Source organism: Panicum hallii, chromosome 2 (assembly GCF_002211085.1).
Source record: "Panicum hallii strain FIL2 chromosome 2, PHallii_v3.1, whole genome shotgun sequence".
NCBI classification, from domain to species: Eukaryota; Viridiplantae; Streptophyta; class Magnoliopsida; order Poales; family Poaceae; genus Panicum; species Panicum hallii.
This window is the reverse complement of record NC_038043.1, coordinates 49252072-49279746: the sequence shown is the minus strand read 5'-3', so window position 1 is coordinate 49279746 and position 27675 is coordinate 49252072. Positions and strand designations below refer to the sequence as shown.

The window sequence follows — 27675 nt, the reverse complement described above, 5'->3', positions numbered from 1 at the left end:
AACAACCCGCCGCGGCGCACTCGAACCGCCTCCGAGCCCGGCCGCGTCGTTTCGATCACCGTTGCAAATCTACCCCGCCCAAGGCACGGCGCAAGTTAGATAGAGGTGGCAGCGGGCCGGCGGCGGTCCTGAAGTCCCATGCTCTCTCGGCTCCGCCTCCGGCCGCGTCCACGACACGCTAGCATGACGAGCGTCGCAATAATGGCGGAGCCTCCCCCAGGTCCTCCCTTCGGCAAACGGGATCGACGAGGGCAGGCAGCCGCACGACCGCCCGATCCGCGCCGGAGTTCCCAGCCGCCATCGGCCATCGTCCCCAATCTACGGCGTGAGAAGCGGAGAAGCTAAGTTCAGAAAATTCAGATGCGCAACGGGGAGATCGTGCGTGCGCCCGCCCTCGCGGTGGGTCGCGTTGGCAGCGACGAGCTCAAACGCGGAGCCTCCAACACCGTTCAGGTGTTGATGCGATGGTGTACGTTTGGCTGGAGTATATGTGCGTGCACCGCCATGTCCGCTCTGCTCGGCATGGCCATACACAGGCCGATTGCGAGCTGCCTCTGGCTGCAAGGTGGGCCCGCATTGTCAGGTAAGGGGCTTGTAATTTCGTATGCTTGTAATCTTTTTAACGTTTATGAACTGCTCATTTGTGCTTCAGCTACGTATCCGTGTAACAGTCAGAGCGACTCCGTCGAATCTACTGCAAGCACATATGCACCAGGCTTGTGCATGCATCCAGCTGCCGATCAAGAGTTTCCACGGTCGCGATAGAGGAGTTCGAGGAGGCGTCGCGTGGCAACCCGGTGACTTCGTCGACTCTGCACGAGTTTTCGCTTGAAGTGAATGCGCTGTGTAACGTCATGGTGCAGAGTGCAGACGTGCAGTAGTGTTGCTCTTTTTTTTTCTTTATTACAATTTACAAGACGTGAGTGGTGCGGTGATGCCCGGATGTGTGCTGTTCTCGATGTCTTTTTCAGTTTCTGTTGCTGGACCTGCGCGAAATGTTGAACCATGGGCTTTTTCATCATCGGTCATTTCTGCGGGCTTCTGGCTTTGGACCTGGTTAGGGCTTTAAGCAGGCCGTGCTTATATCTACGGCCTTGACAATCGACGCCGCCGGCCCACTTGCTGCTCGCAGGCACCACGATGCGTGCAGATTCCAGACTGAAGTAATCTTCATACGATTACGTCATTCAGTGACAGAACGTACTGCATCCACGATTGGAGTATGACCATGCATATTGTTCCACAACACGCTTCACCCACAATTGACGCTACATGAAAATGAATGCTTGGTCTACGTACAGCTGTCATATTATATTCTACGTTCTGAAGTACTACATATATACTTGATGGCGAGCTATATATACAATTTGGTACTTGTGAAATACTATTATGGCAAAAAGAAAAGAAAAGGCATTTGTGCTTGGTGAGAAAAAAAAAGCTGCTCACAAGTTAGTCAACCGCCTTGAAAATCTCTCACATGTGTTTGCTCTCCGTGTTAGCTTAACATTGCAACATCGATAGTTAAAATTTTCATGTAAACATTACTTTCATCCAAGTTTATGTGAAAGAGTTGTGATTTCAAAAGGTGTGCTACATGGGCAAATTAAATATCACCTTATGGTCGGGCGACTTTTACGAAAAAAATCACCCAAGTTGTCGGTGTTTTACCGGCTGCCCACCGAAGGGTATACCCAAGGTGGTAAGTTTAGGTGAGGAGACGCCAAGATCAGAAACTCGAAGGTGTAAGGAACACAAAACTTAGACAGGTTCGGGCCGCGAGGTGCGTAATACGCTACGTCCTGTGTGGTGGTTTGTATTGGCTTGAGTGTAGAATGATCTTGATGATCTGTCTTGAACGGATTCCTGCCCCCCTTATATATCCGGGAGGTCAGGGTTACATGGATCCTAGTCCAATACTAGATAAGAAATCGTAACCGAATACAACTCGAGTAGATTCCTTCTGTACCGACTAGCTTTATCTCCTATTCATGCGAGATAAATAAGAGATAAACGAGATAAATAAGAGATAAGACGGGCTTTATCTCTTAAGCCTATTCAAACTACGTTATGTACACAGTCCCGTGGCCCCGGGTCTAACAAGCCCCCGAGCTCTTCGTACCTGAGTATTGCAGACTTCTCGAGTACTTTCGAAGTAGTCTTCGACCTCTTTTGAAGCTCCGTCTTGAAGTTCTCCTTCGAGTACTTACTTGGCTGCATCGAAACTATGAGGTGCTCATGTCCCGAATTATTTCTTTGGTATGGTGTGCGATTGAAAAAATCGCATTCCATATGGAGTAGCCCCCGAGCCTTAGGTTGAATCAAAGAATCAGGCTGAGGATCGTATTAGTCTTGAATCTTCCTTACTTACTTTTTGAATATATTTAAAAAATAAGTAGTCGATGCCACGTATCCCGCAGCTCCCGAGTTTTGAATCCAAATCTCTCAGGTTTGAAAAAAATGATCCAAGAATTGTGGCATTGGTGTTACTCTGGAATCCCGAGAAAAACTCTTCGCCTTCTGCATAGTGAAATTGAGCCTCCCGCTAGTTTATTTAACCGCACGGTGACTTAGGGTTTCTTCTGCACTCTCAGTCTTTATATGAGTCGCCTTCGAGTAGTTTTGTGGCGTCCAACCCCCGAGCCTAGGAACTAGCGGAACTGCGATGGCACGCCGTGATGCCTGGAGAGTTGTTACCGAAACTTGATCTAAAAAAATAATGCATATATTATGTAGCATAATGTGAAGATACCGACCAGCAATCAGTAACTGCTCCGATGAGATTGAGACTTGAGAGGTGGCAATCCCCTCGTTCGTGTTGGCCTGGCTTAGCGCATGAGTCCGCGCCCGTGCTGAGAGTAAGAAGAGACCAGAAAAAAATTAAAGCTAGCGGGGAGGGAGCGACCACCGAGCAGGTGAGCCCAAGCGGTTGCGTCCAAGCGAGACAGCAAAGGAAGAAGAGAGCATCCTATCCGATGACCCCAGTCGATGGACCCTTGTAACTTTTAAGCGTAAGAAAAGGGGCATCGCTTTTAGCTAGCTCTCCGGCCGGCCACTGTCCTCCGGCGTTGTTTATATTTGTTCTCGATCGATACGCTCACTGTCGCTGCTCTTGCATCGCATGCGACGAACTGATGAGGTACTCGTGAGTTGCGATGCCATTCAAGGAAATAGATCAGCATTCTGATGATCCACGATGTACTGAGAGAGAATGGGATCGACGTCGAATCACATGAAGAATTGAATTCGACACCTCTCATCTGGCACATGAATACATGCGTGCCACCCCAAAGCACAGGTTCATCATCAAGCCAGGCCTTTTCGGCTCCTACATTTAGGAGCAAACATGGTGGACTGTGGACTCTGGTGTTGTGCATGTGTGCTTAGCAGTTCATAGGAACATGAGCCATATGCATGTACAGTATCTTTTTGGCTAGGAAATAAAATTGTCAAATCGAACGAGAGGGGCCGGCCGGGAAAGTTGCAATCGATTGCTACACATGGGTTTGGTGGGCCTTGCCTGCTCACCTTTTCCAGTACTGCTGCTAGTCGTCTTCTTCCTTTGGCTTCTTCTTCCCGGCCGGCATCATCGAGCGCTCAATCATGCATCGTTATCATCAGCTTACCATCATCTTCTCCCACCCTTTACACATTTATTATGGTACTTAATTAGTGGGGCTAGCTAGCGCTCCCTGTTTTGTTTTGCCTGCTCCACCTCCGAGTGATTACTGATCAGCTTCGCTGATGTAGACATGGAGGAGATATTTATGATATGGCATGGCCGTCGTCTCCTACCTGTCTCTGCTGTTCTTTTTTTTTTCTGCTGTGTTTTGACTGCAGATCGAGGTCGAGGCCCCATCCATAGCTACAAATATGCACACTACTGGAGTGTGTGTGTGTGTGTGTGTGTGTGTGGTAAGAAACGTCAACCATGCGTCGTCGCGTACAAATGTACACAAGCAGCCAACACGCATGTTGTCGAAGAGTCAATGTATAGCTAGCTAGCTATAGGTAGCTTCTGTGCACCTGTGGCTGGCAAAAGCGATCTACTCTAGCGCGCGCTGTGTCGCTTCTACTTGACCTCCGAGATCCTCTCGGCCGGGGCGGCGCGCGGGTCCCTTTCCCGGCACGGAATATGTCGGCGCCAACATCGTGCGTGCGTGGGTGTACGCTAGCTCTCTGTGCGCGAATATTCATCCATCCCACCGGGGCACAGACAAAGACGTCGCGTGCCTGCTATATTATTCCCGGAGCCTTCGTCCTTGTTTGAGTCAGATACGCCCCACATCATAATATATACAGAAGTAGCTACACGTACGTATAAAATAAACTTTTTTATATATATATACACACACCATATGTTTCATATCTGTACACGATGACACAAAACAAAGGCATACAAGTAAGGCCGGGGCCCGGCCCTGCCAGCCTTGGACACGGACGAACAGTAGAGCACTTGTGCGCGCGAGAGGTCGTACACGCACGCTCGCTCGCTGTAGTCTGTACCGAAGCAACAAGCAGCATGTCACTGTGGGACAACAGCCGGGCGTGCTGCGGCCGGCCGGCCTTTAAACGGGCACGCCGTGCGTGGGTACGTCCTGCACAGCGGGCCTGCTGGCCCCCGGCAAAACGGACCGGACCGACGGGTCCATCTCGATCTCACCCGATATTCCTCCGCTCTGGTCGGATCTCGTTCCCCGCACCGCACGGGATCGATCAGGAGGGTTGTACGTGTAAAAAAGGTGCGTGCCAGGTTTAGTCTGGCCCTGTCCGTTTGGAAGCTGCACGGCCGATCGATCGCGACCGGCGATGCTCCGTAGTAATAAGAGGCGAGAACGCTTCATTGGCTCATGTACCTGGAGCGGCACCGGCCGCCGGGCGGTCGATTGGATGGGTGGGGCGCGGCGGCTACCTGCCGCGCGCGCGGCCAGCTGCGTCACCGTCGTCGCGTCCGGCGTTTGGACCCGGGCGCGCGCGTGCGGCACGCACGGGGGACGGTGCTGCCGCCGGCTGCCGCGCCCCTAGATCTCTGGCCGCACGTACCGTGGCACGCATCATGCCTGCTCGTCCTGCGCGGGGCCGGCGGCGGCCCTGCTGCTGGCGCACGGTCAGTCCGGCCGCCCGACGGCGGCGATTGGATCGGTTGAGATGCGCGCGGGCGCGGGTGGGCTGGGACGTCCAAATCCACGACGTCGGCGACTCGTATTGACGGACGGGGCTGGGACGTACGACACGGGTGCTTCCATCCGAATCAACCCGATAAACAAAGAGAGAGAGCCGCAGCATGCAGGCGTCCATCGGTCAAGCAGGCCCGGCCGGTTTCTTCAGGTAGGAATGCAGGACACGCATTGCCGTGTCAACACAAGTATCTACTACGAAATCCAGCCCCGAATATTAAAATTTTGGATAGAAGCGTGGCTACCTGTTGCCAGTCAAGTCACCATTCAGTCATGCAGGCAAAGATACATTCTACGATCTATGTTAGATGGACTCATCCACTAGTCAAAGCAAAGGATGAGTATCTTAATTATAACAGATTATTGTTATACGTACCGTGCACGAACCAGTCTTGTAAACCGGTACAAAGTGATTGTTTTATACAACAGGGAGCAGCTTTCACAGTGCCTCATGGGAACGAGCACATCCATTCCGATCACGTCATGTATACGCACAAATATGTGCCAAGCAAGGGATCATTTGCACGGCCGCACGGGCACGGCTCTGGGCTATCTTGGCGCTACTCACGCATGTGGCAAGTCATCAACAGTTCACATACAAACTAATGTGGATAAGTATTTTTAGTTTTGCCATAAGACAAACTATCATTTACAGAAAAGGCTATTCACTTGTAACGATCTCATGGTGCTCATTATTGTTCTTTTCTATAAACTCATCAGATAATTTAGAATAAGTTAATTTAAGATCAATGCAAGTTAAAAAATACTTATATTAATATTTTAGAATGGAAGAGCATGGCTACCATGGTACTCGACAGTAATTGTACAGGTCCGCATGCACGCATTTCCGAACAAAAAGCTGCCGCATGTCATTTGCAGTGCTTGTTGTTCTGTTGTTGTTCAATTCGTTTGGCCTCTCATGAGACGAGGCATGCATGGGACAGTGTGGTCACTGTTCCGTACTGTTTCCTCGTGACAGGAGCTGGTTTGTACAATATCCAACTCTTCTGATCGAATGATTATTCCATCTCTGCCTACGATTTTATATAATGCTATCTAGCAATCTTAATCTTGGTCGACTACAGAGACACTATCACATGGACGCATGTGTGTGACCTCACTTTTGCATTGCTCTTCAGCTAGTTTTTTTTAGTTTTTTTTTACTCGAGATCTCCCGATCGAGATGTGTCACATGCGTGTGGATGCATATATTCAGGCAATCCGGTATGGGTAGCAAAATGTCAAAGTGTCGATGTCAAAGTAACTTTATTTTACAAAGTAATACGTTTAAAGTTTCGGTGGTCAACAGTAGCACATGACGCGGAGGAACGAACTCCAACACAGAATGTCTCGCACGAAGGAATATGCATGCGCGTCCTTGGCAGTGCTCGTTGTTTGGGTGTACCTACGCACACTACAGGATATGTTAATCTACCATGACATGTATAGGCACTGAAATGGCTCGATCTAAGCAATACGACAGATTTAGAGATCAAAGGTTGATTAGTCTCCTGCTACTCTGAGGAACGTAGCATGGGGATCGAGATTTAAATCCCGACTAGCCCGTTCCGTACTCTACCAGAGATGCCATCCGCGGAGTTCGAACTCTAGTTGCCAGCCTCGCACCATGCGGGCTGACCAACCGAACTAAGCCCCGCTCCTACGATACGACAGATTTCGCGCAACATCATTACAAAATGCCACTGTGACCACACTCGCGTCTAAGAGACCAGCTCTACTATACGTTGCGTTGCGTAGCTGGTCGGCTGGCAGCTTCGAAAGAGTTCTTTGAGAGCCTCGTGCATCCACCCTTGATGCTAACTCATTTTACTTGGATTCTAGGTGCGATCATTGCTTGTCTCACTCTGACTCAAACAAGTTTTGACAATTATCTGTGCATGAAGCATCTCCAGCACCTCCTGATGATATGATCGACGTAGGATAATAAGTTGTACGACGCTGGAGATCAAATAATGGCAGCAGTTACATTAACCGGTCAAAGGTCGTAGAGGGAATTTGAAAACGCATAAAAACATGCATAGCTAGGGTGGGTATTTGAAAAGCGTCCTGATTTGTAGGAACGTTTTTGCAATTTTCCCTTACCACAATATAGATAAATCAAGATATCTATTAGTCTTAGAGATAGAACAAGATTTATCTCCATATTGTCAAGCTACATGTTGTCCAAAAAAGAGGGTATTGATATATAAACTCCAGACATTAACACAATGTTGCGGTAGGGTGGGGGCTTGGTATTACACAAGTGCTAGTAGATGCAAGTGTGCACTATGGTAAATACATCAAAGGGAAAATTCTATACACACCACTAGTTAAACCTTCAATCCCTCATACACCATTGTCATTGACTGTGTGTGGGGGGTGGGGATGGGGTGGGTGGGATGGTAAGTGTCATAGACACATCAATAGCCTATGAGGATTATGAGTTTTGTCGGTAGAATATAAGGAAATTCCCCTACATCAAAATATTGCCATATTCCTTTAACCTATGGGCCACGAGAATACTCCACCTATATATGGGTCAATTTCTCAACACATATCATACCACTTTCTCTCATACAATCATGGTAAATCCAAGCCAACGATTAGAAAATGTATACAGGAAGAAATTTATGTTCAGATTGAACAAACAAGCTCATCAATTGTATCATTAGTCATTAAAGTGCTACGGTTAGGGGACTTGCTTGGATTGCCTGGCAGGTTCTGAAACGCACCGGTCTAAACAATCGGAGCTAAACATATATTTAAATACCAGAAAAACAGTCTCTGGTGAAAATACATTACACAAGTGGTGCCACAGTTATATATAGTTTTATTTAATACGTTCGATTATAACAATAATATAAACTAGGAATACAACCGTAGCGGTGATAAACGCAAGGGCAAACTCTTCATCTGACATGGTGGCTTCTACTGCAACGGCACCACTCCAGACTTGGGTATAGGGTACGAACTACTCACCTTCCTCAGGTACGAAATCAGGATCCTCTGCAATAAGTCATAAACGGGTGAGTACAAAAGTACTCAGCAAGTTCCACCTCACCCTACGGGAGGGGAATGACATGCACGACGCACATTAAACACAATGCATTAGCAATGCAACTCATGGTATGCGACTCTTTCCGACACAACCCACAGTAGGTAGCTCACTAGTTGTCAGGACCACACCGTAGCCTGTCCATTCCGTGGACACGGACCATTCAAATGGATTCTACACTCTGCAGAGGTCGTACACTGTACCCACAAGCTCGACTGCCCGAACGGACAACCGACATGGCCGACACCCAGCCGTGGTCACGCCCCAGCCCGGCCACACAAACCCTCGGGCTCTGACCCCAATGGTCTATACCCGTGAACCATCCCTGCGACTGTCAGGCTAACCAGTGGGATTAGGTTAAGTCCAGCCCATAACGGAACATGTGGTCGTACTAAAGTAAGCTAGGTGAGATGTCAAAACAAGTCGGTCCTTATGGTTCACCAAGGCAGCAACCATCCCTCAATATGTTAACTCGAGCCTACCTCCACGGTAGCACTCACCTGTCAGTCTACCACCACGGTGCCCTAGCCTAGCCTCAACCAAATTCCTTCATATCCTAGTCTCAACTCTGGATATGCATAACTACTCATATGCATGTATGAGCACACTTAATCACTCAAGTACCGATATATGTAATCGATCCTAAACCAGCGCTACAACTAGACGTCCTCACATGGATGCAACCGCTCACGTAGGGGTCGATGAAACTTGCCTTCGTTTACGTACGCGGCGGCGGCGGCGGCTTCCTGCTCGCGATACGGGTCCTCTGGCTCCGGCCCGCTGTACTGGCCTTCGTACTCCTTGGCCGGCTCCTCCTCGGTCACTCCGTGATCTACGGGCAGAAACGGCACAACCGGCAAACAAACACAAGTGAAAGTGCATCTAGGCCTAATAACCTATTTTGGTGATTAATAACAACCTAAATGAGTATCTAATGCTTCAATTGAGTATAATGAGCAGGGGTCAAAGAAACCAAAAAGGAGAAAAGAAAAAGGAGTGAATCCTGATGACCATTCAAAATTGGAGAACGGTACCGGATCAAGAAAAGAGTTGCAAGTGGAGAAATTTATTTGTTTTATGTTTTTCTTGAGTTTAGGTATACCGTACTATCAAGGGGGATGTGAAAAGTGTGTGGAAGATCACCAATAAATCAAATCCGGAGAGTAAGCCTTGTAGAAATTTATGCAAATCCGAGAGCTCCTGGCGGACAGTCCGCCAGGGCGCTTAATCAGCCTAAATCCGAGAGCTCCTGGCGGACAGTCCGCCAGGCCTGGCGGACAGTCCGCCAGGTCACTAAAAACAGCCCAACGGCTAGTTTTTGTGAGGCACTATTTATACTTCCCTCGCACCCAAACGAACCCTAACTCTTGCCTAACCTGTGAAACTGAGTCTCAAGCACATTCTAAGCACTCCAAAGCTTCCCAAAGTGAAACCCTAGCTTCCCAACTCCAAATCCTTGGCCTAGGGTTTGATTTGAGCAAGATCCAAGCAAGATTCAAGTTCTCCCCAAGAGATTCACCTCTCTTGGGCATCTCTTGGCATTCTCCAACACTTTCCACATCTATTACTCTTGGAGCTTGGCTCCTAGACGGTTAGAGGTGCTCAAGAACAACCAACTCGTGGTGTGGTTGGATTGAGAAGTTTGTATTACCCTTGTTGCTAGTGAAAAGCTCAAGTTTGACCTTTGTGGTTGCTTGAGAGAGGAAAGGGTTGAGAGGAACCCGGTCCTTCGTGGACTCCTCAACGGGGACGTAGAATCTTTGAGTGGATTCGAACCTCGGGTGAAAATCTTGTGTCTCTTGTGCTTGATTATCTTACTTCATTCTAGTGTTTTTGTTATTCTTACCTTCGTCTAGTATTCTTGCCCGATCTACTTGTGTACTTACTTTGAACTAGATTGCTTCCACATTTAGTGTTCATCACTTGTATTAGAGTCTTTCTATTCAAGTGGAATTTGGTATACAAGTTTTATTCTTCGAAAGATTACATTCCATTCCCGAGACCTCCCAGCGGACGTTGGATGTGCCCAGCGGACACTCCCAGCGGACAGTCCGCCAGGCAGCCTCGGGCTGAGATTTTTGTGTGCAGGTTTTAAGCAACGATCGCCTATTCACCCCCCCTCTAGGCGTACTTTCAAGTGGTATCAGAGCGTGGTTCCTCAAATTTGAGTCTAACAACTCGAGGAGATCATGGCCGGAGAAGATTCACACAAGAGTCTTGAGAAGAACAAGGGCAAAGAAGATGAGACACACAAGGAAGACGACAACGCCAAGTTTGATGTATCCGATTGCTCCAAGAAGAGTGGAGATCACAAGAAAAAGAGTAAGAGTAAGAGCAAGAGCAAGAGGATAGTGATTGAGTCATCCTCATCCTCAACATCAAGTAGTGATGAAGGGTCCATCTACATCAAGAGAAGGAAGAAGAAGAAATCGGTTACTTCTAATTACTCTCGCACTCCTTTCAATTATGATAACATGAGTTCCAACAACAACTTTCTTTCCGTTTCTCTTGGAAAACCCCCACACTTTGATGGAACTAACTACTCCCAATGGAGGACTAACATGAGATGGCACTTGTTTTCTCTTCACCCTAGTCTTTGGGAGATTGTTTGTGTAGGTATTGAGCAACCGGATAGCGATGATGAAAGTTTTGGACCAACCATGCAACAATTATTCCACCGCAATGCTCAAGCCGCAACCATCCTCCTCTCATCCTTGAGTAGAGAGGAATTTGATAAAGTGGATGGATTGCAAAGTGCAAAAGAGATATGGGATACTCTCAAAGTGGCACATGAAGGCACCAAGAGTATTCGGAAAGCAAGAATTGAGATGCTTGAAGGAGAACTTGGGAGGTTTGCCATCTTGGATGATGAAACTCCCCAAGAGATGTACACAAGGCTCAAGAAGATGATCAATCAAGTGAGAAACCTTGGAAGTAAGAAGTGGACCGACCATGAAGTGGTCAAGAGGATGATTAGGGCCTTTTCGGTGAGAAACATAACCTTATGTACCATGATAAGGGAAAGCCCTAACTACAAAAGGATGACACCGGAAGAAGTTCTTGGCAAGATCATCAACCATGAGATGATGGAAAGTGAGGCCAAATATGTCAAGAGCTTGTCCAAGGGAACCTCAACCTCAAGAGGACAAGACATTGCCCTCAAGGCAAACAAGAAGGAAAAGAGCAAGAAAGTTGTCCAAGAGTCCTCATCAAGTGACAATGAGAGCGATAGCTCAAGTCTTGATGATGATGACATGGCTCTTCTCATGAAGAACTTTAACAAATTGATGAGAAACCGCAACTACAAGAGCAACAAGAGGCATGAGAGCTCCAAGAGAAGGACAAAGAGAAATTGCTACAATTGTGGCAAGAGTGGGCATTTCATTGCAAATTGCCCATATGAGAAGAAAGAAGACAAGGAAGAGAAGAAGAAGGATAAGAAGGAGAAGAAATACTTCACCAAGAACAAGAAGTTCTTCAAGAAAAAACAAAGTGGTGAAGCACATCTTGGCAAGGAGTGGGACTCCGATGATGAGAGCTCCGACTCGGATGAAGAAGATATGGCCATACTTGCTTTTAACAAGACTTCTCTCTTCCCCAACCTCAAGGATGGGAAAAACATCACTCACACTTGTCTTATGGCAAGGGGAGGTAAAAGAAAGGTAAAAGCCATCCCATGCTCTTCTCCTAAGTATACTACTAGTGATGATGAAAGTACATCTAGTAGCTCTAATGAAAATGATAATGATATTGATATGATTGCTATGTTCAAGAATCTAGATAAAAATGCTATTGCTAAGTTTAACGAACTCATAGAAGAGCTAAATGAGAAGAATGATATCCTTGAGAAACAAGAAAACTTGCTCATTATTGAAAAGAAAAGAAACCTTGAACTCAAGGAGCTCATAACTAAGCAAGAAGAAAAATGTAAGGCCTTGGACAAGGAACTTGTGGAAAGCAAGGAGACTAATACTAGTCTCAAGAGTGCAAATGTTGCACTTCAAGATGAACTTATTTGCTTAAACAAAAGCCTTGAATTGCAATTTGACACTTTCTTGTCCAATGCCTCAACATCTCAACATGACTCATCAACTAGTTTCTCCATAGCACAATCATGCATTAGATGCAAGGATATTGATATTGATGCATGTGCTACTAACGTAAAGTTGATTGAAAGCTTGAAAGTCAAGATCACATCCCTAGAAAGTGAAGCACAACAAAAGAAGAAGGATCTTGAGGAGGAAAAACTCAAATATGCAAGAGGTGCATACTTGAACTCAAGACGCCCCAACATCAAGGATGGTATTGGTTTTCAACATTTTGAAAAGCATAATGCAAGAATCAAGATCAATGGGCATGAGTTTCCTAAGTTTGTAAGGGAAGCAACAAATGGGAAAATTGCTTCCGGAACTGGGCACCCGAGAGTGCCTGGCGGACAGTCCGCCAGGCCTGGCGGACAGTCCGCCAGGACCCAGCGGACAGTCCGCCAGGAACGCTCGGGTGGCAGAATTTCAGCCTTTCGCCTCACTTCTTCCAATGCATCAAAGCTTCCTACTAATCATTTCTATGACTTTAATGCATCTTATGTGATTATGAGAAACAAGTTTGGAAGAGTGTTTGCTAAATATGTTGGGCCACACCACAAGAGTCCAAAGACTTGTGTGTGGGTGCCCAAATCACTTGTGACTAATGTAAGAGGACCCAAGCAAATTTGGGTACCTAAAAACAAAGTCTAAATCTGTTTTGCAGGGCTATGCCTCCGGTGGATCAAAGTGGATCATTGATAGTGGATGCACTAACCACATGACCGGAGAAAGAAGCATGTTTTCAACTTATGAAGAGAACGACGACCCTACCGACTTAATCTCTTTTGGTGACAATAGCCAAGGAAGAGTATTAGGTTTCGGTAACATAGCTATATCTTCCGAGCACTTCATTTCAAAAGTTTTTCTTGTTGAAACCTTAGATTACAACTTGCTATCCGTGTCGCAACTTTGTAACATGGGTTACAACTGTATGTTTACCGATGAAGGAGTGACCGTCTATAGGAGAAGTGATGGCTCGGTTGCGTTTAAGGGTGTATTAAAGGGAAAGCTTTATATAGTGGACTTCACTAAAGATAAAGCTCAACTTGATACATGCTTAATTGCAAAATCCAACATGGGTTGGTTGTGGCATCGCCGCCTAGCCCATGTTGGTATGAGAAATCTTCACAAGCTCGTAAAAGGTGGTCATGTCCTAGGACTAACAAATGTTGTATTTGAGAAAGATAGGCCTTGTGGAGCATGTCAAGCAGGAAAGCAAGTTGGATCTAGCCATCCCACCAAGAACATCATGACAACAAGTAGACCATTGGAACTACTTCATATGGATTTGTTTGGTCCTATTGCCTACATAAGCATCGGCGGTAACAAATATGGCTTAGTCATTGTTGATGATTATACACGTTTCACTTGGGTATTCTTTTTGCATGATAAAAGTGAAACTCAAGGGGTTCTCAAGAAATTCTTAAGGAGAGCTCAAAACGAGTTCAACTTAAGGATCAAGAAGATTAGAAGCGACAACGGGAGTGAGTTCAAGAACACTCAAGTAGATAACTACTTGGATGAAGAAGGAATCAAGCATGAGTTCTCCGCTCCCTATGCACCTCAACAAAATGGGGTGGCGGAGAGGAAGAACCGCACTCTCATTGAGATGGCAAGAACAATGCTTGATGAGTACAAGACTTCCGACCGGTTTTGGGCGGAAGCGGTCAATACCGCTTGTCATGCCATCAACCGACTATATCTTCATCGTCTACTAAAGAAAACTTCCTATGAGCTTCTCACCGGTAACAAACCCAATGTTTCATATTTTAGAGTTTTTGGGAGCAAATGTTATATTCTCAACAAGAAAGCTAAGAACTCTAAGTTTGCTCCTAAAGCTATGGAAGGTTTTTTACTTGGTTATGATTCAAACTCACGTGCATATCGAGTATTCAACAAAATCTCCGGATGTGTTGAAATCTCATGTGATGTGGTGTTTGATGAGACTAATGGCTCTCAAGGAGAGCAAGTTGATCTTGATGAACTAGATGATGAAGAAGCTCCAATTGAAGCTTTAAGGAACATGTCAATTGGAGATGTACGTCCTCAAGAATCAAGCAATGACCAAGGTCAACAATCTTCAACCAAGGCATCTCCTCCAACTCAAGATGATGATCATCAAGGAGATGGCAATGATCAAGGGGGAAGTGTTGAACAAGATGAAGAAGAGAGAGATGATGAACAAGAGGAGTCAAGAAATCAAGTGCCACATCCTCGAGTGCACCAAAGTGTTCAACGAGATCACCCCGTGGACAACATTCTTGGTGACATTGCAAAGGGAGTAACTACTCGTTCTCGTGTTGCTACTTTTTGTGAATATTACTCCTTTGTTTCTTTTCTTGAACCTCTTAAGGTGGAAGATGCTCTACAAGATGCGGATTGGGTAATGGCCATGCAAGAGGAACTCAACAACTTTAAAAGAAATGAAGTGTGGTCATTGGTGGAGCGACCCAAGCAAAATGTTGTTGGAACCAAATGGGTGTTCCGCAACAAACAAGATGAAAATGGTGTGGTGACAAGAAATAAAGCACGACTTGTGGCAAAAGGTTACTCACAAGTTGAAGGTTTGGATTTTGACCAAACTTTTGCTCCCGTAGCTAGGCTTGAGTCAATTCGTATTCTTGTTGCCTATGCTACTCACCATAATTTTAAGCTCTATCAAATGGATGTCAAAAGTGCATTCCTGAATGGTCCAATCAAGGAAGAGGTATATGTAGAGCAACCACCGGGATTTGAGGAAGAAGCGTATCCTAACCATGTTTACAAACTCCATAAGGCGCTCTATGGGCTTAAGCAAGCTCCTAGAGCATGGTATGAATGCCTTAGGGATTTTCTCATTGAAAATGGTTTTAAAATTGGTAAAGCCGACTCTACCTTATTCACTAGAAAAGTTGGTAATGATTTATTTGTTTGCCAAATATATGTTGATGACATTATATTTGGTTCCACTAACAAAGGTTGTTGTGATGAGTTTAGTCAAACAATGGTTAAGCGATTTGAGATGTCTATGATGGGAGAGTTGAACTTCTTCCTAGGATTTCAAGTCAAGCAACTCAAGGAAGGGACATTCCTATGCCAAACCAAGTACACCCATGACATACTCAAGAAGTTTAACATGGAAAACGCAAAGCCAATCAAGACCCCCATGGGGACAAACGGGCATCTTGACCTTGATATTGGAGGTAAATCCGTGGATCAAAAGGTATATCGATCCATGATTGGCTCACTACTTTACCTTTGTGCATCTAGGTCCGATATTATGCTTAGTGTTTGTTTATGTGCAAGATTTCAATCAAATCCTAAGGAATGCCATTTGAGAGCTGTTAAAAGAATCATGAGATATTTAGTTCATACATCTCACCTAGGTCTTTGGTATCCAAAAGGTTCAAATTTCAAACTAGTTGGCTATTCCGATGCGGATTATGCCGGATGCAAAATTGATAGGAAAAGCACATCCGGGACTTGCCAATTTTTGGGTAAATCCCTTGTATCATGGGCATCTAAGAAACAAAATTCCGTTGCTCTTTCCACAGCCGAAGCGGAGTATGTTGCAGCCGCACATTGTTGTGCTCAACTTTTGTGGATGCGACAAACTCTAAAGGATTACGGTTACACCTTGAATCGTATTCCACTCCTATGTGACAATGAGAGTGCCATTAAAATAGCCGAAAATCCTTGTGAGCATTCTAGAACCAAACACATAGATATCCGGCATCATTTCTTAAGAGATCACAATCTTAAAGGAGACATAGAGATCTCTCATGTGAGAACAAACGACCAAGTTGCCGATATCTTCACCAAACCCTTAGATGAGAAAAGATTCTGTGCATTAAGGAATGAGTTAAACATCATTGATTCTAGAAATTTGGAATGAAGTGTTGCACACCTGCTTGTCCAATGGTAATCCGTTTAATGACAAAATGATTTTCAAAGTATTGTATGCCTTGTTTGTGAAAACATTGGATTCTCTTGATCGTTTGAATCGAATTGGTTAACATGGTCATTTTTATATGAAGTTCTCTTGAAAAACCATGTATTATATCCCAAATATTCTATATCATATACATCCAATATTATCTCTAAGTTATTTGAATATTTGGATAGATTAAGTGAGAGCGGAGAGTCTGCTGGCTGAGAGCTCCTGGCGGACAGTCCGCCAGGCCTAGCGGACTGTCCGCCAGGAGGGCTCGGGGTCAGCTAGCAGAGCAGGCCATCCTCTTATCTCTAATGCATTTTCTTGTGGCCCCACTGCCTCATGTCCGTGGGTGTAAGTCCAAAAGGTCCTTCTCCTTCTTTGTGGCTGCTCATTCACTCCCCTCTCTCATACACACAAACACAACACCCTCTCCTCTTTCTCACTCACTCTCTCCTCCTCCCAACGGACACCACCTCCATTGTCCGTGGAACCAAAGCTTCCACCCATCCACGGCAAGGGAAGCTTCTCTTCGTGCAACAAGGACCTTCCTCCTTTGGGTTTTTTCATCCATTGGAATCTCTCTTACGTTCAACCTAGGGCAAGAACAAGGTATTTGCAATCTTCGATCGATCTCTCTACTCGATGCATATCTTGAGGAATGCTTTTAGCTATGAATTCCTGCTAGGTAGAGCATGCTACTCCTTGAAAATCTTGAAGAATGGATGGCTAGGTTTCAAGTTCACTTGTTCATGCTCATTTCATACCTAAAACTTTGATTTAACCCGATCTCCAAATCTATCCATCCCAAGTTGCTCAAAATTTATTTCTAGCCTTCCATTATCATCTAAAACATGCCTACAAAGTTTGAGCCTCAACAAACTAATCCTTAACATCGCGTGATTTCGCGGGAAGTTCAAAACCGAACCCTCCTGGCGGACAGTCCGCCAGGCCTGGCGGACTGTCCGCCAGGAAGGGTCTGTTCTGTATCTTCCCACCTACTCCCGTGTTTGTTAACATTCATTCTTTCATTTCTTCTAATCATGCACTATACTTCCTATACATGTTCAGATGGTGCATGAGAGGCGGACCAAATTCATGCATGATCCCGCTTCCGACTCTAATTCGGATGAGATTGAAGAAGTGGAAGTCATTCCTCCACCTAAGCGCAAAAGGAAGCCAACACCCAAAATTCCAATGAGTCGAGCTAGCCAAATGGGTGGTTCTAGCCATGCGGCACCCAGGCGTAGTCACCAAAGGGCTGCTCAACCTCAAGATGTGCCTCAAGAGTCAGTTCCTAACCTTGATGATTACCCTCCACTCCAACCCTACCGGAAGTACATCATATACAGACCGGAGTACATTAGGGTCAACGTCGGTGATGTTGGAGTAAGGCGAATTGATTACACCACAAAGCAAGGAGGTGCTGTCTTCAAAGAGAGAAGGGAAAATCCTTATGAGTATGAGAAGTACATCCCGGATAGGAGATTTTGGAGCAAATTTCAAGCTGACTGGTACATATCCGTCTTCATTGAGAAAAAGAATGCTATCACAGTCTCCAAGTACATCAATTGGGTTGAAATGGGTGAGAAAAATAATCCAACCTTTGACTTGGTCATAAGAGAATGTGAGAAGAAATGCCTCTATGAATTCTTAGCCCTCAATCAAAATTGGAACAATGAGCTAGTTGCTCAATTTTGCTCCACTGCTTGGTTTGAAGGTGAGGGCAAGAATTCCTTTATTCACTTCAATATTCAAGGGCGTGCCTTCTGGGTTTCATACAAGCAATTTGCCACTATCCTCAAGCTTGATGACACTCTAGATGAGATGGAGATTCACGATGAAATCAATCCAACAGATGAAGCTCTTATGACTCTCTATCGGGATGAGGATCCGGATTTAGCGACGACTCATGGACTACGTCCATATATGGAGATCATGAACAGGATATTCCGGGAGACCTTGACTCCCAAGAGGGGTGATCGCACCAAGATTCATGGTACGGTCAAGTCGCTTCTCTTGGCTATGGACTTTGATCACCCGCCCTTCAGTGTCTTTCACTTCTTCTGGACAGAATTGAGGTATATGCTCCATCATGGCAGTAATCCAGTTATCTATGCTCCATACATCCAAAGGATGATTAATGCCGTGACGGGTATGGAGTTTGGATATGACACGATCCATGCACCATATTGTCCACAGCCTCCCAAGGAGCAAGAGTTTCCACCAGAAGGCGAGTCTCCTCCATCAGCTCATTCTCCACCCCAGCCCACTATGGATATGCCCTCCACTTCAGCGATGCCTTCCTCCTCTAGGACTCGTCCTCGCAGGAAAGGAAATGCCTTTATCTCTGGCTTGAAGTCTCTCTTCAAGGTATGCCGCAACACCAATGATGTAGTTCGCGCTCATGCTCGGGCAAATCAGCAGAGCATCAACAGGATTGAGCGCCACCTTGGCATTGAGGAGACGGATTGGCCCGCATTTCCATCTTCTCCTCCTAGGGACTTTCCGGCTGAATGGGAGCATTATGATGTTGATGATGATGACGATGATGAGTGATTGCTGCTCCTAGCTTCCATTAGTCTTTTCTCTTTTTGGTGCTTGATGCCAAAGGGGGAGAAAAGATTGTATCTTAGTGTGTTCTTAGAGTCACGGTGAGCTTGAGTGCCGTTAAAAACTTATTTGGATGTATGTGAGACTATGTGTTTATTGTTTATCTAGTATTTGAACTAAGTTGGTTTGTAATAACTTATTTATGGATGATGCTATGCTATGATTGTGAACTCATTGCTTAACCTTGTTTATCTAATCTTGGTTATATTGGTTCATGAATATCTTGTGGATGCAAGGATTAAGGGGGAGCTCTTCACATATATATTTCTTCAAGCTCTATTGAATTTATTGTTTTTATTGGTTCATTTAGGTTGTCATCAATCACCAAAAAGGGGGAGATTGAAAGTGCATCTAGGCCTAATAACCTATTTTGGTGATTAATAACAACCTAAATGAGTATCTAATGCTTCAATTGAGTATAATGAGCAGGGGTCAAAGAAACCAAAAAGGAGAAAAGAAAAAGGAGTGAATCCTGATGACCATTCAAAATTGGAGAACGGTACCGGATCAAGAAAAGAGTTGCAAGTGGAGAAATTTATTTGTTTTATGTTTTTCTTGAGTTTAGGTATACCGTACTATCAAGGGGGATGTGGAAAGTGTGTGGAAGATCACCAATAAATCAAATCCGGAGAGTAAGCCTTGTAGAAATTTATGCAAATCCGAGAGCTCCTGGCGGACAGTCCGCCAGTCCTGGCGGACAGTCCGCCAGGGCGCTTAATCAGCCTAAATCCGAGAGCTCCTGGCGGACAGTCCGCCAGGCCTGGTGGACAGTCCGCCAGGTCACTAAAAACAGCCCAACGGCTAGTTTTTATGAGGCACTATTTATACTTCCCTCGCACCCAAACGAACCCTAACTCTTGCCTAACCTGTGAAACTGAGTCTCAAGCACATTCTAAGCACTCCAAAGCTTCCCAAAGTGAAACCCTAGCTTCCCAACTCCAAATCCTTGGCCTAGGGTTTGATTTGAGCAAGATCCAAGCAAGATTCAAGTTCTCCCCAAGAGATTCACCTCTCTTGGGCATCTCTTGGCATTCTCCAACACTTTCCACATCTATTACTCTTGGAGCTTGGCTCCTAGACGGTTAGAGGTGCTCAAGAACAACCAACTCGTGGTGTGGTTGGATTGAGAAGTTTGTATTACCCTTGTTGCTAGTGAAAAGCTCAAGTTTGACCTTTGTGGTTGCTTGAGAGAGGAAAGGGTTGAGAGGAACCCGGTCCTTCGTGGACTCCTCAACAGGGACGTAGAATCTTTGAGTGGATTCGAACCTCGGGTGAAAATCTTGTGTCTCTTGTGCTTGATTATCTTACTTCATTCTAGTGTTTTTGTTATTCTTACCTTCGTCTAGTATTCTTGCCCGATCTACTTGTGTACTTACTTTGAACTAGATTGCTTCCACATTTAGTGTTCATCACTTGTATTAGAGTCTTTCTATTCAAGTGGAATTTGGTATACAAGTTCTATTCTTCGAAAGATTACATTCCATTCCCGAGACCTCCCAGCGGACGTTGGATGTGCCCAGCGGACACTCCCAGCGGACAGTCCGCCAGGCAACCTCGGGCTGAGATTTTTGTGTGCAGGTTTTAAGCAACGATCGCCTATTCACCCCCCCTCTAGGCGTACTTTCAACAAGCAAGCTATAAAATAAGCTCAAATGGAGATGAAAATAGGAGGAATAGATAGTATATGTTTTGAGGAGAGTTTAGGAAAAAGAGTTGTGTGAAGAGGAGTTGATATGAAGGAGATATTGGGTTTACAGTATTGGTTGGTATTTTAATAGAATGATTTGGATTAGGTGCTCACGGCCTGGTGGGTGTTTTGGGCCTTTATTAGTACTGCGGAGTTAATGGTCGGGGGCTGCCTGCTATCTCACCTTGGCGCGGAACAGCTCGAGGAAGAGGGTTAACTGTTGGAGCTTCGTCTCGTGAGTGAGCTGGGCTCGTGAGAAGTGGTTTAGCTAGCGGAGTGAAACGGCTCAGTGTGCTTGGGCTGATGATGGGGTTCGTCACGGCCTTGCTCCTTTTATAGGCGAGGGGAGCAGCAGCGGCGTCGCACAGGGACGGGCGACGGCGTGGGCTGCGGCAGCTCGCCGTCAACTCAAACAGGGGCAGCGTTGAAGGCGCGAGCGTCGAGGCGGCAAAGCCGGCGAGGACGCTGCAGCGGCGTGGGCGAGGTGGGGACGCAGAGGTGGGCGGCACGGCGTGGTGCCGACGGCAGTGCGCGGTCCCGTCGTGGGGCCGGCGTGTCGCGCATGCGCGAGCGGGAGCGAGTGCGGGTGAGGACGGCAGGGAGGGGCGTCGGCTTCTTTTATGAACGAGGTGAGGCGATTCGCGCGGTGGAAAAATCTAGGCCGGCACTGTGTGCGACGACCCCGATTTATGGCGAGGTGGGTGCCGCCATATTTGCACGATGGGTTATTTCAAGGTCAATGGTGTGGGTATTCTGTGGCTTACAAGGAATGATGAAGTTATGGCGAACAAGGTAGGTGCTGTCATGATTATCTGGGAATTATGGCGTGGTGCGGTGACCCGAGAGGCTTCTATAGAAAGGGGTGGGGTGATTGTTATCGTAGGTGCAAGCATGCGTAAGCTGGTTACTGAAGGGAACGAATGTACTTAACGCAAGGCAAGAGTATAAAATAGTCGGCCTCGTAGTTACGTAATACCTCTTATAACGTTAGTATTATTTTACGTTACTAGTTTAACCGGGAGTCTAATACTTATAAAAATACTTACCTTATTGGAGCGACAAGGTTACGAAGGAACACACATGTTTAAGTGGCTAGTCCAACACTCACCCTCCTAGCCCTACCACAACTCATCTACCTTGCTCATGGGTGGATGCCACGTCAAAAGGGGGGCTCTATTTATAGGTCAAGGGGAGCCATGGTCTCACTCTTGCTTAGTGAAGAAGGAACTAGAGGGTTGACTTGAAAATATCTCTCTCTTACTTAGTGGAGAAGGAACTAGAGATTTGCCTTAAAAATATCTCTCTTGCTTAGTGGAGAAGGAACTAGGGGTTGACTTGAAAATATCTCTCTCTTGCTTAGTGGGGAAGGAATTAGGGGTTGACTTGAAAATATCTCTCTCTTGCTTAGTGGAGAAGGAATTAGGGATTGACTTGAAAATATCTTTCAATGGTAATAAAAACTAGGATGTTACATGTTCCTCTTCTTCTTGGGCGCCGCCGCCACCGCGTTTTGTACCGAAGTGGAGCCCTATGGCTGAATCTACGTGTCGCCGAGCGCAAAGAAGAACGCGGACGAGGCGGCTGCCATTGGAAGAAAACAGCTTATCCTCCCTAGCTTCTTTGCCCGTGTTGGCTCACTAGCAGGTTGTGCGGTTGTGCCACTCTCTTAGGTAAACGACCAATCCCAATCACAAAGAGGTGACATAGCTTCTTTGCCCCTGTTGGCTCACTCAGTAGGTTGTGCGGTTGTGCCACTCTCTTAGGTGAACGATCAGTCCAGTCACATAGAGGCGATATGGCAAGCATTGTGTATCTCTCTACCTCACTTGCGGCATCTTCCGAAAGATCCGATTTGATATAAAGGACAAAGAGGAAAACAGAGAAGAGAGTTTGGGGGGGGGGGGGGAGGGCCTTCCGCGCGTTGTAGACATTTAATATAGAGGGTGATGCTTCCGCGAGTTATAAATACTTAATATAAAGATGCACAATTCTCTTACGTATTTGATAAAGAAAAAAGAGATGACAAACAGATCGCACTCATACGCACGTTGTCGGTGCCCGCGCAGAACCTGACCCAAAGGTCATCGCGCTATCCCCATGGACGTTGATGGCGACGAACTGGTTCGCGTGCGAGGTGTGCCACGTCTCCCACGTGCGGTGCATGTCTCCTGATGCATGTCTCCCCACGAGGTTGTGCGCCTGGGCTACTGCGCTACTGACAATCAGATTCCGGGCCGATTCGTTTCTCCCGCATGCGCACATCCTCTTCAGGCGATAGCACCAGATTTTGTAGCGCGCGTTACATGTAGCTATTCCCCTGGTCGGACACCTGCTTCCAGCGGCACAACCTGTTGAGTGAGCCAACAGGGCAAGAAAGTTAGAGAGGGTAAGTTGTTTTCTTCCGATGGTGGCCGCCTCATCCGCGTTCATCTTTGGGCTCGGCGACACCTAGATGCAGCCATAGGGCTCCACTCCGGCACAAAACTCCGTGGCAGCTCCCGGTGCCGCGCCGCCGCCTCCGCCGCCCTAAGAAGAAAAGGAACCCACCAGGTAATCCAAGCGAGTCCTCTAAATGATACGATTGATGAGCTTGTTCGTTCAATCTGAACATGAATTTTTTTCCTATACAGGTTTTCTAATCGTTTTCTGATACAGCGTGTGTTTTCGTCATCCGCGCAGAACCTGACGCGGAGGTCATCGTGCTATCACCGCGGACGCTGATGGCGACCAACCGGTTCATGTGCGAGGTGTGCCACGTCTCCCGCGAGCGGTGCATGTCTCCTCTTGAGGTTGTGGGCCTGGGCTGCTGCACTGCTGATAATTATATAATCTAACCGTTTCGTTTCTCCTGCACGTGCACATCCTCTTCAGGTAATAGCACTAGGTTTTGCAGTGCGTGTGACATATATAGCTATTCTCCTGGCCTGTCAGAGTAGCACAACCGCACAACCTGCTGAGTGAGCCAACAGGAGCAAGGAAGCTAGAGAGGGTAAGTTGTTTTCTTCGGCTGGCGGCCGCCTAGTCCGCGTTCTTCTTTGGGCTCGACAACAAGCAGATGCAACCACAGGGCTTTGCTCCTGCACAAAACTCCGTGGTAGCTCCCGATGCCGTGCCGCCGCCGCCGCCGCCCAAGAAGAGGAGGAACCCGCCGTCAGGCAATCCAAGCAAGCCCCCCAACCCTTGAACATAAATTTTTCCTACATATGTTTTCTAATTGGTGTCTGATGATACGACTTGCGTGGTTGTCGTCGTCCGCGCGGAACCTGACGCGGAGGTGATCGCGCTGTCGCCGCGGACGCTGATGGCGACGAAGCCGTTCGTGTGCGAGGTGTGCCACAAGGGGCTCCAGCGTGAGCAGAACCTGCAACTCCACCAGCGCGGCCACAACCTGCCGTGGAAGCTGAAGCAGAAGGACCCCAAGGAGGCCCGTCGGCGGGTGTACCTGTGCCCGGAGCCGACGTGCGTGCACCACAACCCGTCCCGGGCGCTGGGCGACCTCACGGGGATCAAGAAGCACTACTGCCCAAGCACGGCGAGAAGACGTTGAAGTGCGGCAAGTGCGACAAGCTCTACGCCGTGGAGGCCGACTGGAAGGCGCACTCCCAGACCTGCGGCACGCGCGAGTACCGCTGCGACTGCGGCGAGCTCTTCTCCAGGTCCGTTCAATTCCTCCGCCCGTTCCCGGCCGGGGCCGGGCCGGCCTTTGGTTGTTTGTTTTGTTCCTCGGCATATTGACAAGATCAGTTTCTGCTAGAGCCAAGACACACACGCAAGCACTTGGCTGGATTATAGCTTTCTTGCCGTTTCTTCCTGCATATTTCTTTATTATATCGATTGTTGTTTTGCATGAGCATGATTGTGTCATGATGAATCGGTTGTATCTAGCTTTATGTGTGTTGGCGGTGCCTTAGGGCTGTCAGTAGCCAGAGGATATTGTGTGTGTAGCTTGCTGGTATAGGATTCCTGCGCTGGGGGCTGTTAGAGGTAGAAAGATAGAGCCGTATTTTTGTTATTTTGTACTACAGCTGGTGCCTGGTGTCTATCTTCCGTTTCACTTGGTATGTTGTGCATTATCGCTGCATTAGAGTGCATGGCGTCACTTGGACTGATCTCTCTGTAAGTTCTCAAGAAAATATTTTGACCGAAATCTTGAGATATATATGTGAAATTCTAGCATGGTTTTGATTTGAACAGCCTAAGGCCTCCTCCAACAGGCGACCATATCGTCAGCCTGGGCTGAGGTGGTGTTGAGAGAAATCCTACGAATCTTGCTGCGCTAGCGGTTGTTTCGACGCTAACGCATGGCACGTTTGCCGGAGCTGTAGAAATCAGGGAGTGCTGGAAAAAAGTTTTTTACTTTTTCAATTGTCTCAGTTCCACGTAGGCTAACGATGTCGTTCAGCCTGTGTTGGAGGCGGCCTAATAATACAGATTATTGTATTCAGTCAAGTGCTGTATTAACATGGGCTTGTGCTAGCTCATTGTATTGTACGCTCCAGCAAATATTCGGTATACTTAATTACGCCTCGAGCCCTAGATAGCATATGATTCGCTCAATAAATGTAGTAGCACACACATGCAGTAGTATTATATTCAGCTCCGTAAATAAGTAGCATTCTGCCACTTGTAAAATTGTCAGTCAATAAATAAGTAACCTTTTGCCACCCGTAAATTTGTCACTCAATAAATAAGTAGCCTTCCTTCCAAAAGAAAAAGGATAACTGGTCAGGTAGATATTCATTTCATATTAAGTATGTGATTTTATTTTACACATTCAAGATCTTGTATGTGATCTTTAATTACTGAAATGGTCTATCTCAATGTAAGGTAAGTGATATTTTGCTTACCGTTACTCTTTTGGACCATCTAGATTACCTTTCGGAACATTTTTATTCATATAGGAACATTTTCCATGTGAAGCCATAACATTTTTTTTCTTGAACGAGACATTTTTTTCTAGAGCAGCTAATTTCTACAGGAACATTTTTTTACTTGAGTGCAGCATACTGGATGAATTTTTTTTGTCTTTAGCGGAATATCACAAATTCAATTGCTGGATGTGCAAAATAGCAGTAGCTTGATGTTGACAAAATCTGTAGTAAAAAGATTATGCTAAATTACTGATTACTGCAACGTATTGACCCTAGACCTCGGTAGTGCGAAGCCCCGAACTACCTTTTGTTAATATCTTGTTTGGCTTTTGGCATGATTTTCCAGTTAATTGTATATCTGTGTATAATTCCCACTACCAAAGCAATCGACATGGTATTATTTTGTGAACCATTCAATGTTGCCACTTGCCAAAAGAGAAAAGAAGATTTTGAGCATTTGTAAACCCACTTCAACAGAGTCCAAAACAACATCTAATTTTGATTTTGAGCACGTCTATCTTGGGATTTGATTTAATTTGTAACGATTGCATTGATGTATTATTTATTAATAAATAATGTGAATATTTTAGAATATCCTAGTAAAACTTTTTATCGATTTGAGATATCCTTGCAAAGTTTGGTAAGTTCAAGCTGTACTCTTTCTAGTCCTGTGCACATCTGAATATCTTTAGATTTTGACATTTTCACGTGCGCATGCAGAAGGACACCTTCGCTGCCCACCGCTCTTTCTGCAACATGGCGCCTCGCCGTGAGAGCGCGGAGGTGACACCCGTGGAAGCTGACCTTAATGTCAGCTCCGGCAGCATTAGCCTCGGGCTCTCCGGCGTGGCCACCCAGATTCATGGCTTGGCAGATCAAGCCGGCCAGTCCTCTTTAGCAGCAGCAGCAGCAGCCGTGCAGTTTGACCACATCATGCCATCGTCCTCATCAGGCCCCTCCATGCTCCGTTCTCAGGCGCCGTCCTCCTCGTCATTCTTGCTTGGCGGCAAAGCTCCTTCTCCCGCCCAGGACTTCTCCGAGGACGGTGACTAACTGACTACTCCCAGGTCGGCCAGGGCTTGTCTCTGCTTCACGGCAAGTCGCCCTTCCATGGCATGATGCAACTCCCCAAGCAGCAGCACCAGCCGGACAGCAGCAATGCCACCGGCAACCTGCTGAACCTCGGGTGCTTCTCTGACATTGGCAACGACGGCGGCTCTGCCGGCGGCCAGGACGCACGCCTTGTCATCCAAGACCAATTCAACGGGGGCGGCGGCAATGCCGAGCACGGCGGCGTGATGGCGTCCGTCGGAAGCCATGGCCACCTCAGCGGGGGCTTCCCTTCGCTGTACAGCTCATCTCCATCGGCCGGCCTGCCGCAGAACTCGGCGACGGCGCTCCTGATGAAGGCGGCCCAGATGGGCTCGACGTCGAGCGCCGACAACGGCCCCAGTGCGCTGCTCCGCGCGGCCGGCTTCGGCGCCGCCAGCAGCGGCCAGGGAACCAGCAGGACAGCCGCAGGAGAAGCGACGTCGTCGCACGCGGCGCACTTCCATGACCTCATCATGAACTCTCTCGCGGGAGGCGGCGGAGGCGCCTTCTCCGGCGCCGCCGCAGGGTTCGGGGCCATGGACGACGACGGCATGGCAACCTGAGCACACGGGACCTCCTCGGCGTCGGAACGGGCGCGACGGTGGCGCCCCCGCATCGGCGGCGCGCCGGACCCGGCCCAGATGAAGTGAAGCATGATGGTCGACCGGGGAACGAACAGCGACAACAAAACAAGAAGATGGAGTCAATAAGGACATCGACGGGCCTGCCCGTGAAAGCGAGAGCTTTCGCGCGCGTGGAAGGTAAGCTATCTAGTGAGGAACCGGACATCGGAGAGACGACGTCGACGGAGAGTGAACTTAATCTAGTTAATTTCGGTTTCCTTTAATCTCTGTGTTTGATGGTGCCGTGACATGGCCAGGGCTGCACATGCGGCGGCGGCTTAATTTTGCTATTTGTTTGGTACAATCCCGTGGAGTTTTATTCCCAATCGCTTGAATTTCGGCTGGTGGCCTGCCTGTCTCCCCTGATGCCCAAGCTCATCATGTGGAGGCCGGAGACCGGACCTGAATCTAAGCAGGATGCTTTGGACGCTTACTGCTTGTTGCCTCGTGCTCTTTCTGGATACGCTAGCTGCTCTCCTTGCTCGATGATGCTGCTGCTGTGGTCGTGGCTATATTTCATGCTGTGGTTTCTCCTCCGGGTCGCGCCGCTTTCAAAATCGAA

The 27675-nt window shown here is 47.1% G+C and overlaps 1 pseudogene; it reads left to right on the top strand.

The window, feature by feature from the left end:
- The first annotated feature begins 22931 nt into the window (after window positions 1-22931).
- LOC112882411 lies at window positions 22932-27535 on the top strand (annotated as a pseudogene).
- The last annotated feature ends 140 nt before the right edge of the window (window positions 27536-27675 follow it).